Source organism: Semicossyphus pulcher, unplaced genomic scaffold (assembly GCF_022749685.1).
Source record: "Semicossyphus pulcher isolate SPU_LCO1_2020_fin unplaced genomic scaffold, fSemPul1.0.p SCAF_13, whole genome shotgun sequence".
Classification (NCBI taxonomy): domain Eukaryota; kingdom Metazoa; phylum Chordata; class Actinopteri; order Labriformes; family Labridae; genus Semicossyphus; species Semicossyphus pulcher.
In genome coordinates this window covers 9068511-9091524 of record NW_027211637.1, presented here as the reverse complement: position 1 = coordinate 9091524, position 23014 = coordinate 9068511, and the positions used below count along the sequence as shown (strand labels likewise).

The window sequence follows — 23014 nt, the reverse complement described above, 5'->3', positions numbered from 1 at the left end:
GGTTGTTTAGTGCTGTGTTTGTATTCTGTCAGACAGATTTAATGGAGAAGTGCCGGCCTGGGACTGTGTGTGACCTGCTACCCTATTTACACTGCTTTTATACCAGCCTCACTGGTGACAACACAGACTTATGCATATTTATTCTGCTGTTATTTTGAATAAGTGAGTGAGTGAGGGCGCAAAAAGGACTGTAAATTAGCAAGGGAACGATCAAGTGTGCAGAGAAAGAAGTGAGTGAATGTGAGTGAGTTATTTTTTAAGTGAAGAAATAGAGAACAAGTGCATGAGATGCCGATTAAGTGAGTAAACAAGTGATTGAGTGAATGAGTGATGAATAAGTCGGTGAGTGAGTGACAAAATGATTGATGGAGGAAGTGACAAAGAGATTAAGTCTGTGACTGAATGAGTACACTATGTTTAGAGAGTGAGTGAGTGAGTGAGTGAGTGAAGAGAAAGTGACTTTAAATATGAGGTAGTGAACATATGAGAGCGTGAGAAGCGATTAATTGAATATATAAAGGAGAAAGTGAGTGAGTACGTCTGTACAGTAAGAAGTGAACTAAAGACTACATAAGTGATGGGTGACAGAGTGAACGAGAATGAGTGGGAAAGTTAAGTATGGTACATGACATGAGTGAGTGAACAAAAGACAAAGACACTAAATCACAAGCATGTGATGGAGTGAGTAAAAGAATCAGAATAAGAGAAAAAGTAACTGAATTTATGAGTAATTATACAAGTGAGTGAGTTTATGAGTTTCGAGTGAATGATTGGGTGAATGAGGGAATGGTTGAATAAAAAAAAGAGATAAGAAAATGAGCAAGTGATGGAGTGAGTAAGTAACAGAATGCACTTGAAAAAGAGTGAATGTGTAATTGAGAGAGGGAACAAGTAAGTGAGTTAATTAGTGAACAATTTATCGAGTGACCAACTAAGTAGGTGATGGGTGAGTGTAAACATTTAAAAGTGAACTAGAAGAACAAGTGAGTGAAGTGAAGGAACGAGTGAATAAAAGAGAAATTGACCTTTAAATAAGAAATTAGGTATGTTTATTTGGTATAGCATCTTTCACAGAGCAAGGTCACAAAGTGCATCACAAAATATTCCAATAATAATAAAATAAATGAACCAAAAACACAGAAAAGCTACACATGAAAAGTGTTAGTAGAAACTGCAGAGCGTATGTGCATAGGAAGAGTCAAAGGCCTTTTCATTCGGACACGAGGGACGACGAGTAGAGCCAGGTCAGAAGGCCTGAGGGATCTACTGGTGATGTAAGGACGGAGCTGATGGTCAGAGATATGCACAGGTGCCTGATCGTGCAGGGCTTTCTAAATGAATCCTGACTTTAATTGGAAGCCAATGTAAGGAAAATTAGATTTATGTGAGTTGACCCGCTGGACCTCGTCAACAGCCTTGCAACAGAATCTAGACCATTTGTAAAAGTGAGTGAGTGAATAAATTAGTAATGTGTGAGTAAATGAGTGAGTTCACAAGTTAGAGACTGAGTGGGAGTGGAGTGAGGAAATGAAGGAAGGAAATGAGTAAATGACTGAGTGAACAGATACATGGTTCAGCAAAGGAAGGAGTGACAAATGAGCAACTGAATAAGAGAGCGAGTGAACTCGAGCTTTAAGGGGAGCAGTGTCTGAGTGAGCGAGAGCGCGATCAAGCACACCTAACATGTGTGTGTGTGTGTGTGTGTGTTTGTGTGTGTGTGTGTGTGTGTGTGTGTGTGTGTGTGTATGTGTGTGTGTGTGTGTGTACCATAAATTGTTTCTATGCATACATGCGTGTGCCAACCTTTGTCTCCATCTGCCTCTTCCAATGTGCATTCAGCTCGCTTGAACCAGACGTGTGGATTCATTTCCAATTTTCTCGCTGTTTCTCCCACTCTAAAAGTATTTCACTCTCTCCCTCTCTCTCTCCCTCACTCTCTTCCTCTCTCTCTATTACTTGAGGATTTGACAGTTATGAGATTATAATGAAACAACAGTGAGCCAGAGTCAGGCTCGGAGCAAAGCTGTCACTTTCATTGTGCGCTCTGTGTTATCTGTGACTACCCGTCCCTCCTCCACCATCACTTTCTTCCCCTCTTTTATTCCACCCGTCCTTGAATGGATGGATGAATTCTTCTCAGTAATTTTTATACTTTGCGTTATTCTCTTTCTGCTTTTTCCTCTCCATTTTTGTCCATTTCTTTTCTCCTGTGGTCATCATTTCTCATGTTTTCCTCTCTCTTTCCCTTCTATCCATCTCCACTATCTTCACTCTGTTTATTATTTTCCATCCTTCTCTTATCTGACTCTTCTCTTCCTCCCGTACTTCCCTGTAATCCTCTCATAACTCTCCTGGGCTGTTTGCTTCCATGCCATACTCTTTTCAACTCTGCTCCTCCTTCCTCCTCTCTTGGCTCTCCTCTCCTTATTTCTGCTCCTTGTGAGTGTGTGTGTGTGTGTGTGTGTGTGTGTGTGTGTGTGTGTGTGTCTCTTTGTGTACTCAAGTGTCTGAATGTATTGTGTAATTGTGTGTGTGTTCCGCAGGCATGTGTGTGCCTTGTTTTTTTGTACATGCGTGTTTGAACAGTGCTTTTCTTGTGGCAGAGAGATTTTTCTGTGTGTGCGTGCTTGTGCAAGATTTGTGTTTGCATATAGTAGGCTAGTTCTGTGCACATGTGTTTGTGTGTGCATGTGTGTGTGTGTTTGTGTGTGTGTGTACTCTCAGGTGGCTCAAAGCATTGCACTTGAGAGTGTATTTATGTCTTTTCAATGAATAATATCTGTGCATGGCAGAGTGTGCTGGGAATACTCTCCTCTCTTTTTCTGCTTGTCTTGCTTTCTTACTTCCCCTCTCTATCACACTCACTTTCTCTCGCTTTCTCTCTTTGTCTCCCTTTTCTCTTCCTCTCCATCTCTTCTTTCTCTTCCATTCTCCAGTTAGCTCCACACTATTGATTCTCTGGATTATTCCCATATTAATGGTGCACAGAGATTAAACGCTACATGCTTGTATTGCCAGCACCCACACTTACACACACATTTACAATTACACACATGACACTGGCTTTATAGGCAGTTAGTTGAAAAAAACTCTTTTTAGCTCTGCATCCCAAACAGCATTAGCTCAAGGTGCCCTTTAGCAGAGCAACTGCCAACTGCTCCTGTGGCCAGCAGCACAGACTGTGGTTGTACTGGCGAGCTCCCAGTCGTGAATGTGTGTAGCAGGGCTGTGCTGGAAAAGAAAACATGCGCCAAACTGGACTTCCCCGGGTAGATGAAGGTTGAAACAAAGATTACTTACACTACTAACAGCTGTCTTTTTAGTAGCGGACAAATTTGTGTGTGACAGCAGGTGTAAAATATGAAATAAAAGATGGCTGAATTCCATTTAGCATAACTTTAAGGGGCCTGGTTTTGTGCATTCTGGCTAAATGTAGTGAGATTACTGGAACACTTGAATAGAGCAGAGCCATTAAAATGTTATTAGTAACACATGTGCTTTCCTTACAAGTACAAATCCAAGTGTCTGCTGTGAAAACACTTAATGGTAGTGAATATGAAATTGGATTAAAGAAAGAGTGTTTGGTGTCAAGAAAAAGGAGTTTTCTTCGGCACCTCAATATACTGTACAAGTACACCAGTATGTTTGGACACAAATAAGATGGATCTCTGCTGTTGCTGATTTGAAAACTTGCACAGTATTAGCATTAAGGCATTGATTCCAAGACCCCTTTCTAGTGACAAATACTCCTAATTGTTCGTTATACTAATTTAACACCCGTGTCGCTGTGTTTCTAAATGTTCTTAGGTTTATTTAAAGGTGTATACACACATTTTTTTTGGGCCAGGAGAGGAAAGACTCCACAACAGGCTGAAACCCCACACCTTACACAGAAAGTGTTAGGAAACAGTTGCAAGTCTTTACTCTACTTTACTTGTACTCGTAAGAAAGATATCTGCTAAATGTTGTGTTTGTTGCTGCATGGGTATGAGTATTTATCCATTGGGTTATTAAAGCTTTTTTATGTTGAAAACTTCAGTATGATGATGCTGAACAAGAGATTTACAAGGGCACTGAGAATTAACCAAACAGTAAACATACCCAGAAAACAATAAAATAACAGAGCTGTATAATTAATGGTAATATTTGTGGTTTGTTAGCGTGAGTGATGTTTTGTTTAATTAAGTACTTTCATCCATAGTCAGTATGAAAATAAGGATAAGTAGAGGCACAAAGATTGTTTACAGCATTATGTGAGACTTATTTGTGCACTATCGTAGTCACTGTAGTAAAGCATAATTAATTATGACTCTTAAAGGTCTTTAATACATCATGCAATTTGGCAAACTCAGCATGCATCAGTCTCTCCATACATAATAGAGTTTAATGGCTCCTGTGTGTATATGTCGCTGTGATACAGGTCAGTGCATCATAAATACACTTACAGTAGCCACATATAGGTCATTGCACTGATGTTTAATAGAACCCTTCCTCTGTATTATGGTTGAGCACACTTGCTGTATGTGGCGATGTGAGAGCAAAGTGTGTGTTACACTTTTCATGTTGTTAGTGTCACAGTTGTAAGTTACAGTATTATTAATAGATTCCGTGTGTGTGTGTGTTGTGTATAGTGAAGAAAGAAAAGTATACATTTCAAAATAAAAGCACAGGAAAAGAAAAGAGAACGCAGAAAGAAAATGTCATGAACCAGTTATTATTGCCATGTTGTGATGAAAACATGGTTTGCCCTTTGAACCCAGGAAGCCCCACAGGCTTAGTTTCACAGCCAAAACAAATTGTTTTTTATATAATAGCCCTTTGAAAAGCGGTGCGTGCGTGTGTCCGTGTGTGTGTGTGTGTGTGTGTGTGTGTGTGTGTGTGTGTGTGCTCTGTATTGATTTAAGTAGTCAAAGATTAGAGTGTCTGCCACAACTTCAGACAGAGGGAGAGATCACTTCTATATTTTAACCAGCGGTAATAATGCAAATTGATTTCTGTGGATATTTAACAGGCCAATGCACAAAAGTTAGAGCTCCCCAGGCTACATATTGTTTAATAGTATGAATATTAATAAACATATATATTCTTTATTGGATTACAAAATGTTTAACTCTACCTTAAGTCTTTCATACTGTTTCTACAGCTACTGGTAAAATGGTATCATCTAATAGATGGGGTAGAAAGTACACTGTGTTTCAAGTCCATCTACCTCTCTTTGTTCATTCTCTACACAACTGTGTCTTCCACTTTACACTTGTACAGCCAAGTGCATCACTTTGAGTGTCTCCCAGGAATGACTGTCTGAAAATGTCACTGTTTCCATATTTAAGCAATTATAGTTATAGTTAAGCATTATAATGTCTCGCCCTTCTCTCTCTATCAGTGCTTTTCATTCCACCTTTGGGGGGAAGCCTTTCGGTGCAGCTATAAATACTTTTGCCTGCAGACGTGATTTGGAGAACAGTTGAATAGAGACAGAAAACAACACGTTTTACTCAGAAAACCACCGGACAGGGAAACATTCACAAAGTGTCACAATATGCAACCGTGAACTGAAATGCTTACAAAATGCCTGTAGCTAAAACATAAGGGGAAAGTGTTTTGAAAAATATGAATCATCTTCCTTCTCATTTAAATTTCCTGGAGAACTGATCCCACTGAATGGCCAGAAGTTAAAGACTTTGGATAATACAACTATTTAATGGATCACTGGGTCAAAACCAGGCCTTGCATAGCTTAGCTTCAACCCCCACAGTTTGCCAAATACCTGATTGTCAGGATCCCACAGTTTTCCCATTATTTCTGCTGATGTCTTATTGCCTGTATGCTCAGTTTTTCTGTTTGGATACTTAGGAAACATAGTTTCATTACCCTGTTTGTAGTGCATCCCACCACAGAGCTGCTGCTGTAAGGCATTGTTCTGTTGTTTGCTAGCAGACGAAAGTGACAAGGAGGCATCATTTACACAAAACAAAGTCAACAGAGAACCATTAATTGCCTTCCCCTCAGTGTGGGTAGAACTAGGTTAAGCATGATCCCATTTTTAAGTACTTTCTCTTTCTGTGTGACACAACAGCTAAGGGCATCAAATTAGGATATCCCTGTGTTTTTTTCTACACCACACATATTTACCACAAGATTTAAACCAAGAATGAAGTACAACAATACACAAAAACAAGTGTACAGTATGGGTTCAAACCCACAGCATCACGCTAAGCTAAGCTTACAACTCGCATAGCAACAACAATGACCTACATCTACAGAACATACATGACCAACCACAATGCAGCAGCTACTCTATAGAGGGACTTTTAGTAGACCATTAGGATCCATTAGACGTCCTCTACATCTTCAGCCTGTCAGGGTCACAACGCATCTACCGACCATCAGAAGCTAAATGGTTAAGAATGTCGTGCAGCTTGACTCAGTGTTCAATCTCATCAGATAGACACAGAGTCAGATGGCAGGGTACTCTACTGGACTTTTAGTGTCTTGTAACCATGAAATGGACACTGGAACCCATCAGGTTTTCCCATTGACTTATATTTGTCCTCTATTTGACAACTGAATAATATTAAGCTAATGCTAACAGTTAGTTTTGTCGCAATAGCAGATGTTGAGCAACAAGGACTTTGTATGAAATTCTAATATTTTATGTATTTTGGTGTAGAGACATGAATGTGGGCTGCATGGCGCTGTAGTGGTTTGCTGTTGCGTTGCTAAAAGGTTCCCGGTTCGAATCCCGGTGTTTGCATGTTGTCCTTGTGCATGCGTGGGGTTACTCCTGGTACTCCGGCTTCCCCCTAGAGTCCAAAGACATGCTCGTTAGGTTCATTGGTGACTTTAAATTGCCCATAGGTGTGAATGTTGTCTGTCTCTATGTGTCAGCCTGACCAGCGCCTTGTCCAGGGTGTACCCCACCTCTCGCCCAATGATAGCTGGGATAGGCTCCAACCGCCCGCAACCCTGAGCAGGATAGGTGGTATAGATAATGGATGGATGGATGGATGGACATGAATGTGATACTCAGACGTAGTTTTACACTCGCTTAAGATCTACATGAGATTTTCGGTGGTGAATGAGTTAAGGGGCCATGTCTGTCTAACACTATTACACCTTATAACATGTTATACAATCTTATAGTGCTTGAGAGTCCAAGGCTTGTGTTAAAAGGAAAGGTCGTTGTCACCACAGTTAAAGCGAATGCTTCCTGCGATTTGTGCTAATGGATCAAAGAATTCAAAGAAGTTATTTTTTTCTCCGAGACTTAAAGAGAAGAATCAGTGCTGTTAAGGTCATTTCTCAGGTATCTTTTTCTGTAAATGCAGAGCTACTTTGAATCCATACAGCTGTGCACATCCTCACCTGGGATCTGCCCTGCACAAATACAATCCATTTGACATTTCTCTTTCTCTGGGATAACAATGGTGTTTGAGTGACAGGATGAGTGCTGGGAAGTAGTGATAAATAAGGCAACATTATGCACAGGGGGAAACCATGACAGTGAAGATTCAGGCATGGTGGGCTGTCTTGAGTGAATTTTGACAAGTTTTCAGCGAGTTGGGAGCGTAACAAATTCATGCTCCCCGCTGAGACGTTTGCTGTTAGTCTGAGAGGCCTCTGCTGCTGAAATCTGCTTCTCACACATTTTTCTTTCTGAGAAGACATGAAAAATCTGTCCACTAAAAAAAAAAACCTTACCTTATTATACTGGAGACAGAAAGTGATTCTTATCATATGTGAAACTGTCTGGAGAACAGCTCAAGTCGAACTGCTTTAGATTAACCTTTCCTCCTACCTTAGACTTACACTTAGATTTTTGCAACAAACTTTAGACTTTACAGACAGCTAAAGTAGACCCATGCATTTCATTAATAATTAAAACACAAGAAAACTCAAACCTCTCCGCACCACTCTTCTGCAGCCTGCAGAGAAAGTCATGAAACTCTCTGTACATATCAATTAGTTGCATTATGCAGGCTGAATATGGAATCTGCTCTAATAACATATTCATCCTGCATAATGCATTTAAGTCAGGGAAAGTTTAAGATGTAATGTTCAAACTGCAGCAGTAATAGTTTCATTAACTTACCTTTGAAATTAGCTGCAGTAGTAAGACATTTCTTTGTGATAAAGAAGTGGTGATTTATTAAATGTCACACACAAGTAGAAAATGTATCTTCTTTCTTCTCTGTCTGCACTGGATACGCTTCAGCTCCTTGTGGACTGCTCTCCTACTTTGTCTGTTTATTTAATAAGTGAGGCTGACATTTATCTGTAACATTTGTTTCCCATTAGCAGAAACACACATAGCTAGATGAGATTAAGAAAAATACCAAATTCCGGGTAAAATCTGGGCAGAGAAAATGAAACCGTTTAAGGAGGAAAAACTGCTCCTCCAGCACACTATTCAATACAATATAAGGACACCAGGACATTATTCAGATTTTAATAAAACAGGTTTTTGTCTGTAAAAATGTCTTTAATTATCATAACAGCCTGGGGCTCGAGGACATTTAAAGAATTCCCTGCAAATCTACAAGCAAAGCTTATTTTAGCATGTCTGTCCAATGACTGTTAGTCATTGGATGAAAAAAACAGATATGAAACACATTAAAACCTAAAACGTCTCCAAAGAGGCAAATGCTGAATGGAAAATAGAAAAATAAGTGTTCATAAACGGCATTTAATGATTTGTTTGTGTTGGTCTGAGGCGGCACGAGTGCAAATCAAATACACCAGGCAAGAGTGAGAGACACAACGCAGGAAAGATCATCAACAGACTGGTACTTCTTTGCTATGTTTAGCGTTGTATCATCAATAAATCATTACCACATTAGCTTTACAACATTAACATGATTACTGTAAACAAACAGGATCACTGCAGAGAGAGGAGCTGGACAGTGATACAGCATTTTTGCTGCAGTTTAACTGTAAGAGACTCACTGGCCAGATCTCCCAGATTCCACATTTCTGAATGGATATCTGACAAAACCTTTCCTAGCTTTAAAACCTCTAAATGAGGCAAGTAAATGTTGAATTTTATAGGACACAACTGGTGTCACTTTGGTCACTTGTTAAATGGATCATACCCACAATCCTCAGCAGACACTAAATAGTGAAATGACTGGTAGTACAAGGTGTTTGAATGAACTTTTTTTGACGTTATAATGAACAGATTTGTAAGTTAGATTCACTAGCAGCTTTTATCACGTGGTTAATGGTAAATGGACTGTACTTATACGCTTTTGTTGCTACCACATCACATTCACACTTTCACACTTACATTCACACACTGATGGCAAAGGCTGCTATGTTACTATCACCAATGGCAATTCAGGGTTCATTGTCTTGCCCAAGGACACACCACACGTTGACTGTAGCAGTCAGGGATCTCAACCTTCCGATTGAGAGACGACCAACTCTACCACTGAGCCCCAGCCGTGGTTCTGTGATCATAATCACAGCAGCAGTCTTTTTTAATGAGCTTGTGAACTGTCAATTGCAAAAAAAAAAGTACACGTCTTTTTATTCTTTTCAACTTCTCCTGCTGTTAATTGCCAGTTAATTGCTGCTCTCGCCTTCATGTTCTCTGTCTCTGCGCTTGCCTGCAATTTGTGTCGAGTATAATTACCCTCTTTTTGGATGTGGTCTGACTGTCCTTGGTTACCTTTGAGAATGAGTTCTCTTTCTTTGTCTTGGGTCAAAATTGGATGACCTCTTATGTGGTGTCCTGAGCTGTCCCGGGGTTTCTACTTTGATGAGATCTGACAACATCCCTGCACATTCTGTGTCTGCTTCAGATATCTGATGCACTAGTACATGGACAACTGGACTGAAACAGTCATTTGGATCTTTTAGTGATAAGAAAATTTATATCTAAAAATGTTTTATGGAGTTGTAAAAGGTGTACATATACAACATAATACATACAGTAAAGGATTAAAGGGATAGTTTGGATTATTTTTAGTGTTTTGGATTTGTGGATGCAAAGCTATTAGCTTACTCACCCGTGGTTGGAGTTCTAGCCGGTTCTGAACGTAGAGTAAGAAGCTCCGGCGAGATGCCAGGGTCATGAAACCAAAAAGTTTTACCCTACAAAAACAACATGCAGGCAATTGTGATCCACACAAAATCATCGTCCTAGGATTTCATATACTGCACCTTTTTTAGCACTATTTTCTCTCTTGAACAATCCAGTATCACTACGCCTGCGGCAGGCTGGTTTCTCAGGTAGTAGATGTTTCACGTTGCTTGACCAAAAATCTGAACTATCCCTTTAATGTACCCTGATGTTAACCGTGTGGTCACACGCAGAACATTCTCTCTCTTTTTTTTTCTTCAGTTTTTTCATTTGCTATGAGGTGGGACAAGGTTGCACGATGGTGCGGTGGTTAGCGCTGCTGCAACTAGGAGGTCACTGAGTTGGCCTTTCTGTGTGGAGTTTGCATGTTCTCCCAGTGCATGCGTGGGTTCTCTCTGGGATCTCAGGGTTCCTCCCACAGTCCAAAGACATGCTCGTTAGGTTCATTGGTGAGTCTAAATTGCCCATAAAAGGTTGTCTGTCTCTATGTGTCAGCCCTGTGATTGACTGGCGACCAGTCCAGGGTGTACCCCGCCCTTCGCCCAATGATAGCTGGGATAGGCTTCAGCCCCCCGCAACCCTGAACAGGGTAAGCGGTATAGATAATGGGTGAATGGATGAGGTGGGACATGGCTGAGATGATAATATGCTTGTGTTGTGTGTTATGGCAGCCACTTCTCCAATCTATAAAATAACAAGAAAAAAAAAAAGTAAAAAAAAAAAACAAACAAACAAAACAAAACCAAAAAGTTACTATGAACAATGGAGGCGAGAGGACCATGTATGCTTATGTTTGTCAATGGTGGTAGAAGATCAATTAGAACAAACATAATCTCTATCAAGGGCTGCATGGTGGTGCAGGGGTTAGCGCTGGTGCCTCACAGCTACAAGGTTCCTTGTTCGGACCCCGCTTCAGATGAAGTGGGACACTCTATGTGGAGTGTGCATGTTATCCCCGTGCATGCTGGGTACTCATTCATTGGTGTCTCTAGAATAGCCCGTAGGTGTGAATGTGAGCCTGAAATGTTGTCTGTCTCTGTGTGTCAGCCCTGTGATTGACTGGCATTCAGTGATCCTAATAAGAGTTGGGAACGGCTCCAGCCCCCCCGTGACCCTGAACAGGATAAGCGGTATAGATAATGGATGGATGATCTCTTATCAACAGATATCTGCATATGAGCAAAGATACAAATCTGTCGCTTTTCAACTCCAACTACATTTTCACATCTGTAATTGTTAGTCTGTTGTAAACAATGACCACAGTGTTCCTTATCAAACCTTGAAAAATTGTACGGTGGTCCAAGAACCTTTATCGTCAGCAGGCAATAGCGGACGGTATCCAAGATTGCAACGAACGAAAAACCCATAGAAGCAATTTGCATTGACGACAGTTTTATTGCCCTTAACTCAATCCCAGCAAAGATTCATTAGCGTTTTTATTAAAGCCGTACTGAGTAATGATTTCCCTTATTTTCATCTCTCCAAGTTGTGAACACTTATAAATGCAAACATTTCTCAGTATTGTGCAGGTGTGTGTTTGAGTGAATGACATACACAAGAAGGCTTCAAAAGAGTCCTTTTCGCAGGACACACTGTACTGTAGCTGTCCATTACTGCCGCACTATTACACCGCCCCACAGGAGCAATTGTTTGGAAAATCTTAATTTGGGATGTTTTCAGGCAACAGAAGGCCTTCAGAATTATGAGAGTGATGAAAGCTGCTGCAGACACAACCTGCCTCAGGTGCTGGAGTTAGCGTACGATTTACAACGCACACGCGCAGAGAGAGAGAGTGTGTTCAGCCCACAGCTTTATGCTCCAAAATACCAAATTTATTCAACTCAACAACAACAATGTTTCACCACAGCTGAGGTCGAGGCTTGTTTAAAGCACCTGTGGTCAAAAAGTGTTTCTTTTGTGTGAAAAATGTGTGTTTCCGTGGTTGTGTGATTTAGCAGCAGCAGAGTACAAACAGAAGACAGATGCAGGATGGAGGATGACGGCTACTGCTGCAAACAGCTGCTAACAGATCTCACGTCTCCATGTCGCAGAGGTCAGAGTGCGGATTTGTGTCACACTGTGGATTTGTTTCTAAGTACAATGGACATGAGGGTGTGTGTAACTGTGATATGGTCTTATGGTCTGAGTCTTACATGCAAGGGGGCTTTTTGTGTTCACTGCATGGAAGTTAAGTGTCTCTGGTTTAATGTAAAGGATTAGTGCTTCGGCTATAAAAGGGTGGTTTAAACCGTTATGTTGCTGCGGCTGCTGTGTGTTTGTGTGTGCATGTGTGTGTGTGCGTTGTATTTCTACTCTGTTCTACTTTTTACTGAGTATAATGAGTGCCCAGACCTCAGGGGTAGAAAGGCTTTAAAAAACAAACAGAGCGCAGAATCAGCTGTCGAGTGCTTGGTCTGTGTGTGCATGTGTGTGTGTTTTATAATTATGCGTTCCCAATATTGTTAACGCTTGTGTTATTTTACAGGCCTTAATGTATGTGACCCCTCTTTGCAGCTGGTCATTTATTCACCCATTTGTTCTTATTTGTATGCTAGTGCCACTTTGGCTGTTCACTTGCTCCCTCTCTCTGTCTCTCTCTCTCTTTGGGACTTGCGGTCATTAATTTTAGGTGAGTGTGCATCAGACGCTCCTGTGTTTGCTCTCTTAACAACTTCAAACGTTTTATGTGTGTTTAAAAAAGGGGCCGCCTTTTGTGCAGCAGCCAGTATACCAATTTATTTTGCTAACCTGCGGGCACCTTACACAGCTGAAAGCCTCAAACTCCTCACACTTTCTGTTACGTGTCGCGTTGAAAGCTCAAACCTGCTCATGTATTTATGAGGACTTTTCAGGGACGTTGAGCACAGAGGAGAGGAAGGAAAGGGCCAAACAAAAGGGATGTGACAACAAAGTGTGAAATGGGATTTAAACCCATGTGATCGTGGGTACATGGCCTGTGAGCTAATGGGCTGAAGGCACCATGACTGAGTTCAGTGTGTTTCACAGTAGCAGCAAACGGCTTTTGTTCAGTTTAAATCCAATTTGACTGTTTTTGCATGCTAGTTGTAGTAGATCTCCCCTTTTGGGCTTTTTTCCTCGTAATCCCAACTCCTTTTAGTACCGAGAGAGCAGACAGTTTAAGTCGCACCATAACCATGGCGGTGTTGACGCCAAGTGTGAATGACTGATTCCTGTAGGGATTTGAACTGCAACCCTGGCAGTGTAAGCCTTTACAGACTCACTTACACAGTCTGAATGATTGATATAAGAAAAACAGTTACTTTATAAGAAACTGTAAGTTATGATTCATATTCAAACACATATTCATTTGACATGAAAGCCTGTTGGAAAGATTTCAACCTCAGTTAATTCATGCATAACATACAGAATGGATAGTCAAGGTTTTCCTCCCACAGTAACCGTGGGACACAATTGAAGAGTTCTTTAAATGCTGTTTGTTTTTACTTTTACAGACAGCTCGTCTCCTCTGACGCCTCTCGTCTGATGTCTGAATAAATGACGCAAGTCTCATTGATGCTCAGATGAGTTTGCATCTGAAACATGGTTTATAGTTGATAGAATGGCTGTATTCAAACTTTAACCACACAAGAACACAGATGTTTTTAGGTGTATATTGTAGTTCCATATTGTTCCATATTGTGTATTTAAAGCTCCGTTTTTAGCTGGTTATGAAACGGACTGAAATTATTACTGATGCCACTATATGAGCTTCAAAAGCCAAAGAAAGACCATCAGTGACTAGATGCATCATATCTTTTTAGTTATTTTTAATGCCTGTGCCCACTGCCGGGGGGTTGGGGACTTTGTGCTGCCAAAATCCGCCTTTTTTCTATATTTCCCACGCCAAAGATTTACAGTGAGCGATACGTTTGAATGTCAAAAGAAAGCAGGATGAGCCCCAATCCAAAGTGTACTCAGATCCGGGCCCGTGGTCCCTGATGTGAAAGCCCCTGAGAGGTACCACTTTGTCCACAGGGGTCGCCAAAATCAACACAAACCAAAAGTTCCTCATAGGAGCTTTAAGTGTGGGCTACTGGTACAATAATAGTCAAAGTATACTTTACCATTTTGTACCGACAGAAAAATGATACAGTAAATGCACCAGCGAACGTCAATCAAACTGCTGCCCTCTAAAGATTTTGTACTTTGGTATTTTCATCAAGCTGTCAAACCATGACCTGCACTTTGTTTGATTTTTTCTACCTATTTGCAGCTCCTTTGTGTCCTTTTGTGAAAAGTGTGAAAACATTGTATACCCAGAACCTGCAAATTGTTGTGTCTATCAATAGCTATTTGTGTGGCTGATGTGTCCCTGAGAAGGCAGAAAAGGCATCTTGTTGACATCAGTTGTCTTAAAAGCCTTAAATTTGAACTAAGAAATTGTGTTTTTTCACATAATTTTCATCAAAGCAAAACTTCTTATTTGCTTCTCATCTGCGCCGTATCTCTTGCCTTTATGTATTTTACTCTGTGACTTCTTTCTTCCCCAGAGGAAAATGCCAGAGCTCTGCCTCGTGACCCCTCCGCCGGCCCTGTATTACAGCTTTTAAAAGTGTTTCTGGGGCTGTTTTCATCTCCAGCTGTGGGCTTCCATTGTACGCTACTTTGCAGGCTATTTCCGTCAGGATTTCCAGGCAGTGAGCTTGGGATGCTCTGACATTCAAGAAGCTGTGAGTGTGCTATTAGTCAGGCTACCTGGCGCAGAGAGATAGCACTGAACTCCCTCAACTCTTTGAAACGCCAGGGACCAAATACCCACAGAGCATCTTAGACTGGCCTCCGATCAGTGCTCCGGCTCTCTCTCTCATGCCGTATTGATGTTCACGCATCTATGGGACAGCGCCGATGATTCCAGATCAGTGTGTTCGTTCTTAGAGGCTTTACACATGCCAGCCCAAAGCTCTCCTCCCTCTTTGAAGTGCGGACACACGAAGGGCAAAATGTTGGCAAGAAGCCCACGGAAGCTATGAAAGCTCGCGGAAGCGTCTCAGAGTTGTTGTTTACGAAAAGCTTTGTTTTTCCCGTGGTGCTAAAGATGCCAAAATAACCTTCCATTTGCAGGGTTTTCAGTTTGGAGGTTATTAATGTTTTATTGTTTTGATGCACGCTAAAGCAGAGTGGCAAAGAGAAAGGGCGATGCATTACTTATGACTTCCTGGCTTATTGGGAAGTGATGGGCAAGATCACCTTTATTCTCCTCTCACAATGATTCTTTATATTCTTTGTATGTACCAAAAGATAGCCCTGGTGCCTCTGGATTTAGTTCAGGAAATTCATTGTCTGAAAAAATGATTGACACCTCAGAGTTCCATCAGCTATGGTAGAAATAAAAAGGTGTATTTTGTCCTTTCAAACATTGGAGTCTCTCCACTGAGTGCAGTGGTTTGAATGGGTGGCTGTGGCTCAGTGGTAGAGTCTGTCGAGGTTGGTTTGGTTCGATCCCTGACTGCTACAGTCACATGTTGGAGTGTCCTTGGGCAAGATACTGAACCCCAAATTGCTCCATAGATTGGAGATTGGCACAAACATTGGTGAATGTAGTGTAAAAGTCCAATTAGTGGTCGGAAGACTTGAAAAGCAGTACACTAACAGTCCATTTAATGTTGCTTTATATGGAACTTGAACTTGAATAATCTTTTTTTTTATGTTTTGGAGCAGTTGACTATTTTGTCTTACTTCTTGTTGAAAATCAAAATTATTTTGGTAGATGACATGCAAGTGGGTGGTATTTAGTAACAGCAATCTCTCTGGAACATGTTCTAAATGTCTTTTGACCACTCAACACCCTTTCACACACTGATGGCAGAGGCCAAAGTGCCAATCTCCAATCAGAATCTCTTCCCATTCGAAAGCTATGCCTTCAGGAGCTATTTGGGGTTCAGTGTCTTGCCCTAGGACACTTCGACATGTGACTGCAGCAGTCAGGGATCAAACCCTTGGGTTTCACAGAGGGTATGAGCTCTAGTCTCCTGGGTCAAAGTCTTGTATTGGTTGGCCAATCCATCGCCCCTAACTGCCATCTTAAACTGAATGTATGCTTTTTTCCCCCTACATCACTGACAGCACTTTCTCAGACCATCAACAAGTGATGTGGATACTTATACGATGCAGTTAATTGAAGGCCCTGTGCATCTCTTGCACATGCTGAAGGGTACCTTGTGCGTCCCTATGTGACGCAGAGGGCCAAGACAAAGCGTCTGTCTTTGATGACTTGAACTTGAGTAAAGGTTACACTGTAAAATGAATGAATTTTGTGAAGAACAAAAACATTGTGCTTTTAAGTCAAATCTGACTTTATGTAAGGAATCACTTCATACTTTATCTATCACTCTGTTACTTTTAAGCAACTTTTAACCTTTTCCTTGTTGAACTTTTCAAAAAAAATATGTGCTTTTCACCACAGCATGAAACGCTATAATTAGGCTTATTGTTGGTAACAGATTTTCCATGGTTATGACTTTGTGTTTTCAGCCGAATGTAATTTGCATGTCAGCACATGTACCTGGGTAAGATTTGTAGCAGACCTCAGAGAAAAGGCTGTATTAGTCAGGAGAGTTTGGCGGTCCAAATAACTTAAATGGCAATTATATTTGAGTAGTTTTTCGTTTCTATTTAAAGCCTCAAAGTGGCTTCATATGTGGAGGGATGAGTGAAAAGCCCTGTGCCAATTCAGGTTGGTCCAATTAGTGAGACTGTAGCCACGAATGGAAGCCAAATGAAGATATGTTACTATGCATTTTTTATGTGCCAGGTTTACTGTCAGAACTTAATGGCTGCTTGGGGCAAACACGCCTCTGTAGGCTGATGAAATAGGAAAACTATTTTCTCTCTTTTAGCCTGTTACATGTTTTGTTGGGTTGTCAAATGTTCCTCTTTGAATGACACTGCTGCTCCCCATGGGCCAATAACAAGGAATCCGGAAAGCCTGTGACTCAGAGGAAAGATTTCAGTGTTCCTGGTAGTGGAAATATTTGTAATTCTTTTGCGTTTTAGAAAACAATCAAGCACACAGCCTGCAGAAGCCTAAATTGTAGTTGGATACAAAACATGTTGTTGACAAAAGAACAGACAACCTTGGTGCAGATGGATTGTTTGGAGGCAGAGAGGAGAAATACAACATCATGTTCTAGCTATTGGAATAAAGTGGAGGAAGTGGTTTTATCATCCTTTTCAAACAAAACAAGTCGTAAGGTACAATTTCAGTGTTACCTGCTTATATGATCAATATATAAAAAAATAGACAACACAATCAAAGTGGCAAATATCTTCCACAATTTGATTTTAATCTAATAAAACTCATACATTATTTGACCCCCTGAATTAATTAATTGTAATCCCAGTGTGTCCCTATTCACGCACACATCACGCTGCTTCTGATTCACAAAATCACAACACGCGCCGGGCAGCTGCCTCCATATGCCATCCTCTGTGTGTGTGCGTGTGTGTGTGTGTGTGTGTGTGTGTGTGTGTGTGTGTGTGTGCGTGCATGCGTTCCATGTTATTTGTAAGGCACCTGTGTGTTTTCCAGAAGAGGACCCAAGTGCTAAAATTACAAATGCTCATTCACATAAAGTACACTGTATGTGTGTGTTGGGGTAAGCTTTAGTACATGTGTCTTTTTAAAACAAATGTTCACAGGCACAAAAAGACGGGGTCAGGCTTCCTGTGTCCGCTGTTTCCAGTCTTTATGCTAAATAAGGGATAACGTATAGTGAGCAGGTTGTTATCGCGGAATAGAACCCCGACAGCGTTAGCAGGACCCTGTCGCTTATTACATGGCTACCTACTTACGAGATCAAATAGTTGACAACAAATATTGATTTAGAAATGATTTAACTGATTTAAAAATGATTATATTTCTGTTTTCTGTTTTAAAATAGTCCCTTACTCTCACAGTGAGAGCTGCGTCCATAGCAACAGTTAGCCTTGAGCCAACCTAGCCGTTTTTACTCACATTAAATGGGAACATTTTTTATCAGGAATCATCGCAGCGCCTGATGGACGTTTTCTGTCACATCGCTGTAAGAGTCTGTTGACATTTTCTTTTCCATTCACTGTCTGTAAACACTGCCTTATCCCTAACTGTGTTTCATTTAATGTTGACTTCATGTGCCGTCTTCAGTTTGGTAGATCCGTCGTAGCTTTTGCATCATTTAACCTTTATTACTTTCTCTCCGCTGTTTCTTTCTTCCCTCCGTAAACAGACTGATGTCAAATTTACTGGACTTCTTTCGGCGGATTGATATGATTACAGATAGTCCTCGGATTGTGTGATTAGAGCTGCATCCCAAGAAACAGTCTGTTCTTCATAGCAACGGTATGCTGTCGAAAAATAGCAGACCTCGTGTAATAAGCTAAGTTAATCGCCTTCTGGCTCTAGATTCATATTCAGAGTACCGACATGAGACTGGTATTGATCTTCTCATCTAACTCTTGACAAGAAAGCAAACAAGTAGATGTCCCAAAATGTATGCTTATTACTTCAATCTAAAACTGCTTGAATGTTTTATGTTAAGCAACGAGTTTGGGTAAGGGGCCAGGGCACTCATGGTGTCAGTGATGGTCCTCACAAGAATACTGTTGTGTGTGTGTGCAGAAAGGGGGTGAATTTGTGATGGACGTGGATATGTGTGTGTCAGCAAGTATGTGTGTATGTGTGTGTGTGAGATTGGGGCGTACTCCAGGAGATTATGCCGGATCTTTTCATAGATCCTGGTCTCATTTCAATGACAATGGGAGATCAGCGTCAATTACTGCTGCGTCTTTGCATCGTAATCCAGAGGGCTGATAATAAAGCTTGCTTTTAGCCCCAGAACACGAGGTGACATTTAATTACTTCACCTAATACTGTATATCCATCTATCTATCTGTCTATCTGTCTGTCTGTCTGTCTCTTTCATTCATCTTTTTTTCCCTATGATTTCATTAAAATCTTCCCTGATGATTTCAGTGGGAGTTTTTCTCCTCCACCACTCCTTCCTCTGGCTGTTTTTATTATGAAAGGCTCTGGATTTTAGTGTGTGTGCGCGTGTGAATATGTGTGTGTCTGTGTGTGTACTAACGCGTGCGTGTGTGTGTCTGTGTGTCTGTGTGTGTGTGTGTGTTAGAGGTCAGTGGGGAGTGAGGCTCCTCATAATCCGGTAATCAAACCAGCTGCCACCCAACCCAACCCCCACTCCTCCTCCCGTCTCTCTTTCCATTTTCTCTCCACCTCTTTCTCCGTTTACTCTGGCCTTCTCTCTGCTTTTTCATCTTTGTGTTTATTTCTACATCTGACCCTTGTTGTTGATTCATTTCCTCGTGTCCTTTCTCCTTCCTATTAGTCTCCTTTGCTCCTTGCTCTCTGTCGTCTTTTTTTTTGAAAAATACTTTATTTCAACATCAAATCATTTCGACATAATTTCTACATCGTTTTACTACAGAATTATCAAAGTTAAGAAATCTGTCAATCCACCAATAATCAATCAATTATTTCCAGGAATATTTAAGTAGTTCATTATTATTGATTCCATATTTGTTACCCTGCTTTTATTCCCTCTTTTAATTAATCCCTGCTTGAAGGCCCTCTGTCCCTTTCTCATTTCTCCACTCTTGTCCTCCTCCATCACATCCTTTTTCCAGTTTTTAATAAACCTTCTTCGCTCTCCTTCACCCTCTGTTGCCTCTCTGTTCTTCCCTGTGTCAACATTCTCTCTCTCTCTCTCCATCCATCGCTGCCTTACTCCTTTCTTTCCATCTCTTTTACCTCTCATTCCGTTTTCTTTCCACCACTTACCGTGCCCTTTTTTGCATCAAGACCCCTCATGCATTGTATTCCTACTTTTCCCTTCTCTCTGCCTTATTGTTCACCCTGTTTCACCTTCTTGGTACAGCAGCCTCCTCATGCCGGTTCGGTCATGTGCATTTGTATTCTTTATGATCTTATTAGCCAGCTTGTCGCACCAAATAGCTTTACAATACACAATATAACCAAGGACTGGATTGTGTTTGTGCCCCGTGTAGATGAAACATGTCTCGTGTCTGTTGTTGAATCACGTACCGTTGTGTTTGTGAAGGTTGGGACCTGCTGCGATTCATATGAACTCATTTTGTAGCAGCGGGGTTGAGAGAAAAGGAGCCCTGTGTTGAATTTGTAACTAAAGCTGAGCGTGAGGAGACGGGGGAGCTGAGGATGATGTTTTCAACACAAGAGCACTCAGTGATACCTCTTCATCTCTCCATGTCTCCCTCTCTGTGTTCGGCAGGTTCAATCACATGTACAACACTTGAAAGCAACTCTCTGTCTCACATAACCTACATGTTTAGATTCGCGAGTCTTTCTCACTGGAATATGTGAGTGAAGAATAACTTAACAATATGCTGGATTTCAGATATAAATTACATAATTTAGTGGCTGTTTATATCATTTTTATGTCATCAACCACATCTAATGCCTCCAATGAAAGTCCAGTTACTGTATGCAGGTGATGACTGAATGTTCACACAAGATAAACCTGCCTATGTTGCAGATAATGTTTTGCTTTGGGCATGTCTATTGGAAAACATTTTACAGTAGGTGAAAGATAAGCAAGATTTGTTTTCAGATTTGGGTAGGGTACAATACCAACTTGCCTTGTGAGCTGATGTTAGCTTTATTAGCTAGCAAAGTAACTAAAGAATACAGACTTTGGGCCCTATCGTCCAACCGTCGCAAAGCGCCAAAGCACGCAGCGTAAGTGGCATTGCTATTTTCTACTCGGTGCAGTCGTCATTTTCACGTCCAGTGCCCACGTTGTGTAAATAGCAAGTGATCTTGCGCCATCATTAGCGTCCATGGGCGTGGTGGTTTTGTAATGAGGTTTGGTCTGGCAAACGGGTGTCGCGTTGCTATCTTGAGGACGCAGAAAGCGACTGCGCCTTAGACCAACAAAAAGGTCTAAAGTCTATGGCGCAGTCTGTCTTTGCTATTTTTAGCGGCGCATTATGAATTTACATCGGTGAGTTCACAACACGAGTCTCTGCTTGTCACTCACACGGGAACACACAGCAGTGCTTCTACTCATAAGGAAAAAGCAGTGTGTTTGCAGATACAGTGAAAAAACTTGTTCAAGGGACAGGCTGCAAGCTTTTGTTGCCATCGTCTCCTTAAATCATGATACTGCTTTCGGTTTTTTACCGATCTGCTGAGAAGTGCAGGAAGACGTGGACAAGACGTGTTAGCGAACTCTCTAATATCTGCTTTGTTTTCATTGGTTTAGTTTAGTTAGTTTTTCTGAATCTGCCTCAGCTCTACAGGTTATAGAAGTGGGAGGCCAGCATACTCAATGCATTTGATTACATATGAATTGATATAAACACAAGCAAAAAGAAAGATTCTCCTGACTGAGTACACAAAGAAAGACAGTTAAACCATATGGATAAAATGATGTGTTTTATTGCCTTGGAAGAGCTTGTGTCTTAAACATTATCATTATTATTGATTTTTGTAATATTCAATCAAAATCCTGAAAAAAATCCTTCCTCAAACTTCACCAAGTGTTTTAGGGGTGCTGGTTTAGCTCAGTTAGAGCAGGCACCCCATTTACAGAGGCTACAGTCCTCAAGGCACTGATCACATGTTCATCTCCCGATCATTTGGTGCATGTCGCCCCCAACTCTCTGCTCCCCATGTTTCCTGTCTCTCTTCAGCTGTCTTTGAAAAAGTTTTTAAGTGTCTTAAACCTCAAGTGGGTTCAGGAAACCGAGTCACTGTTGTCATAGTCCTGTGTTTTCTTTGTACAACCATCATCACCAGCCTGCTCCCTATGACAACAGTATGAGAACATCAGACTTCCTGTTATGGAAAAACAATACAAGTTGAAAGTTATCCAGGAGCCATTTATTTTCCTCCAAAACTTATAACTTGGTTAACAATAAATATAGTATTTTACTAGAAACATGGTTTGTTGTGGACATGGATTGAGTGACAATTATAGCAATTTTCCACCTCTTTGGTGCAATTTTGTGCTGTGTATCATATTAAAATGTTAGCCAACTGTTACATACTGTATATGACAAAACATGCATAGATATTAAAAATTATTTTACTGCCGTCATTTACAGCAGATCAATTCTTACACACTCTGTATAAAGAGCACACTTTGGCCTAAGCAAACTCACTCTACATGACCTTGTTCAAACATTACAGCGCGGACAGTTTCAAACATCTATTACCTTGTTTCTCTCTTCCACTCAATTTGAATAACACACTGAACTGCAGCACAGTTCCTTTGACAGCTCTTACTACAAGCTTGATTGAAAACAAGCTTGTGTGCATTTGTGTTTTTTACTGCTCCCCAAGGAAGGCCTTTGGCAGTGTTTTACTTCCAGTTTGTTCACTTCAGTAGCATAATAATTCTCTGTTGGCTGAAAGGCTTATTGTAAGATGTCATGTTCTCTATAAAACACAAAGCAGTTTTGATAACTATCCTTGATCTTTCTTTAATATCTCTTAATCCTTTTTGCATTTGTATGTGTGCAGATGTGAAAGTGCTTGTACGATGTATGATAGCATACTGTATGTATCTGACAGAGTCCTGCATGTACAGTAATCCAAGCTGCATATCTCATGACATTGTGACCTCCTCGCCTTTTCTCCTCCTCTCTGGCTCCCGTTCATTTATCTCTGTCTCTTTACCTCCTTCTCTCTCTGCTGTTTATTCCCGTCCTTCCTGACTTTCTCCCTTGTGCCTCCACCTTCATCTATCTTCCTCCTTCACCTGTTCACACCTACCTATCACTCTGTCCTCTTCAAACACTCTAATACTTTTCTTTATCTCCTGCTCTCTCACCTCCTGCTCTTACCCTATTGTCCATCCTCTGTTCACCCTTTTGATTGAACACAAATTTTCATTCACCCGACCTTTGTCCCCTCTTCTTTCCTCCTTAACC

The 23014-nt window shown here is 40.9% G+C and overlaps 1 protein-coding gene across 1 annotated transcript in view; it reads left to right on the top strand.

Moving 5' to 3' along the window:
* celsr3 (cadherin, EGF LAG seven-pass G-type receptor 3) overlaps nucleotides 1–23014 on the top strand; it is a 109140-nt gene that overhangs the window by 7523 nt on the left and 78603 nt on the right. The window lies entirely within an intron of this gene.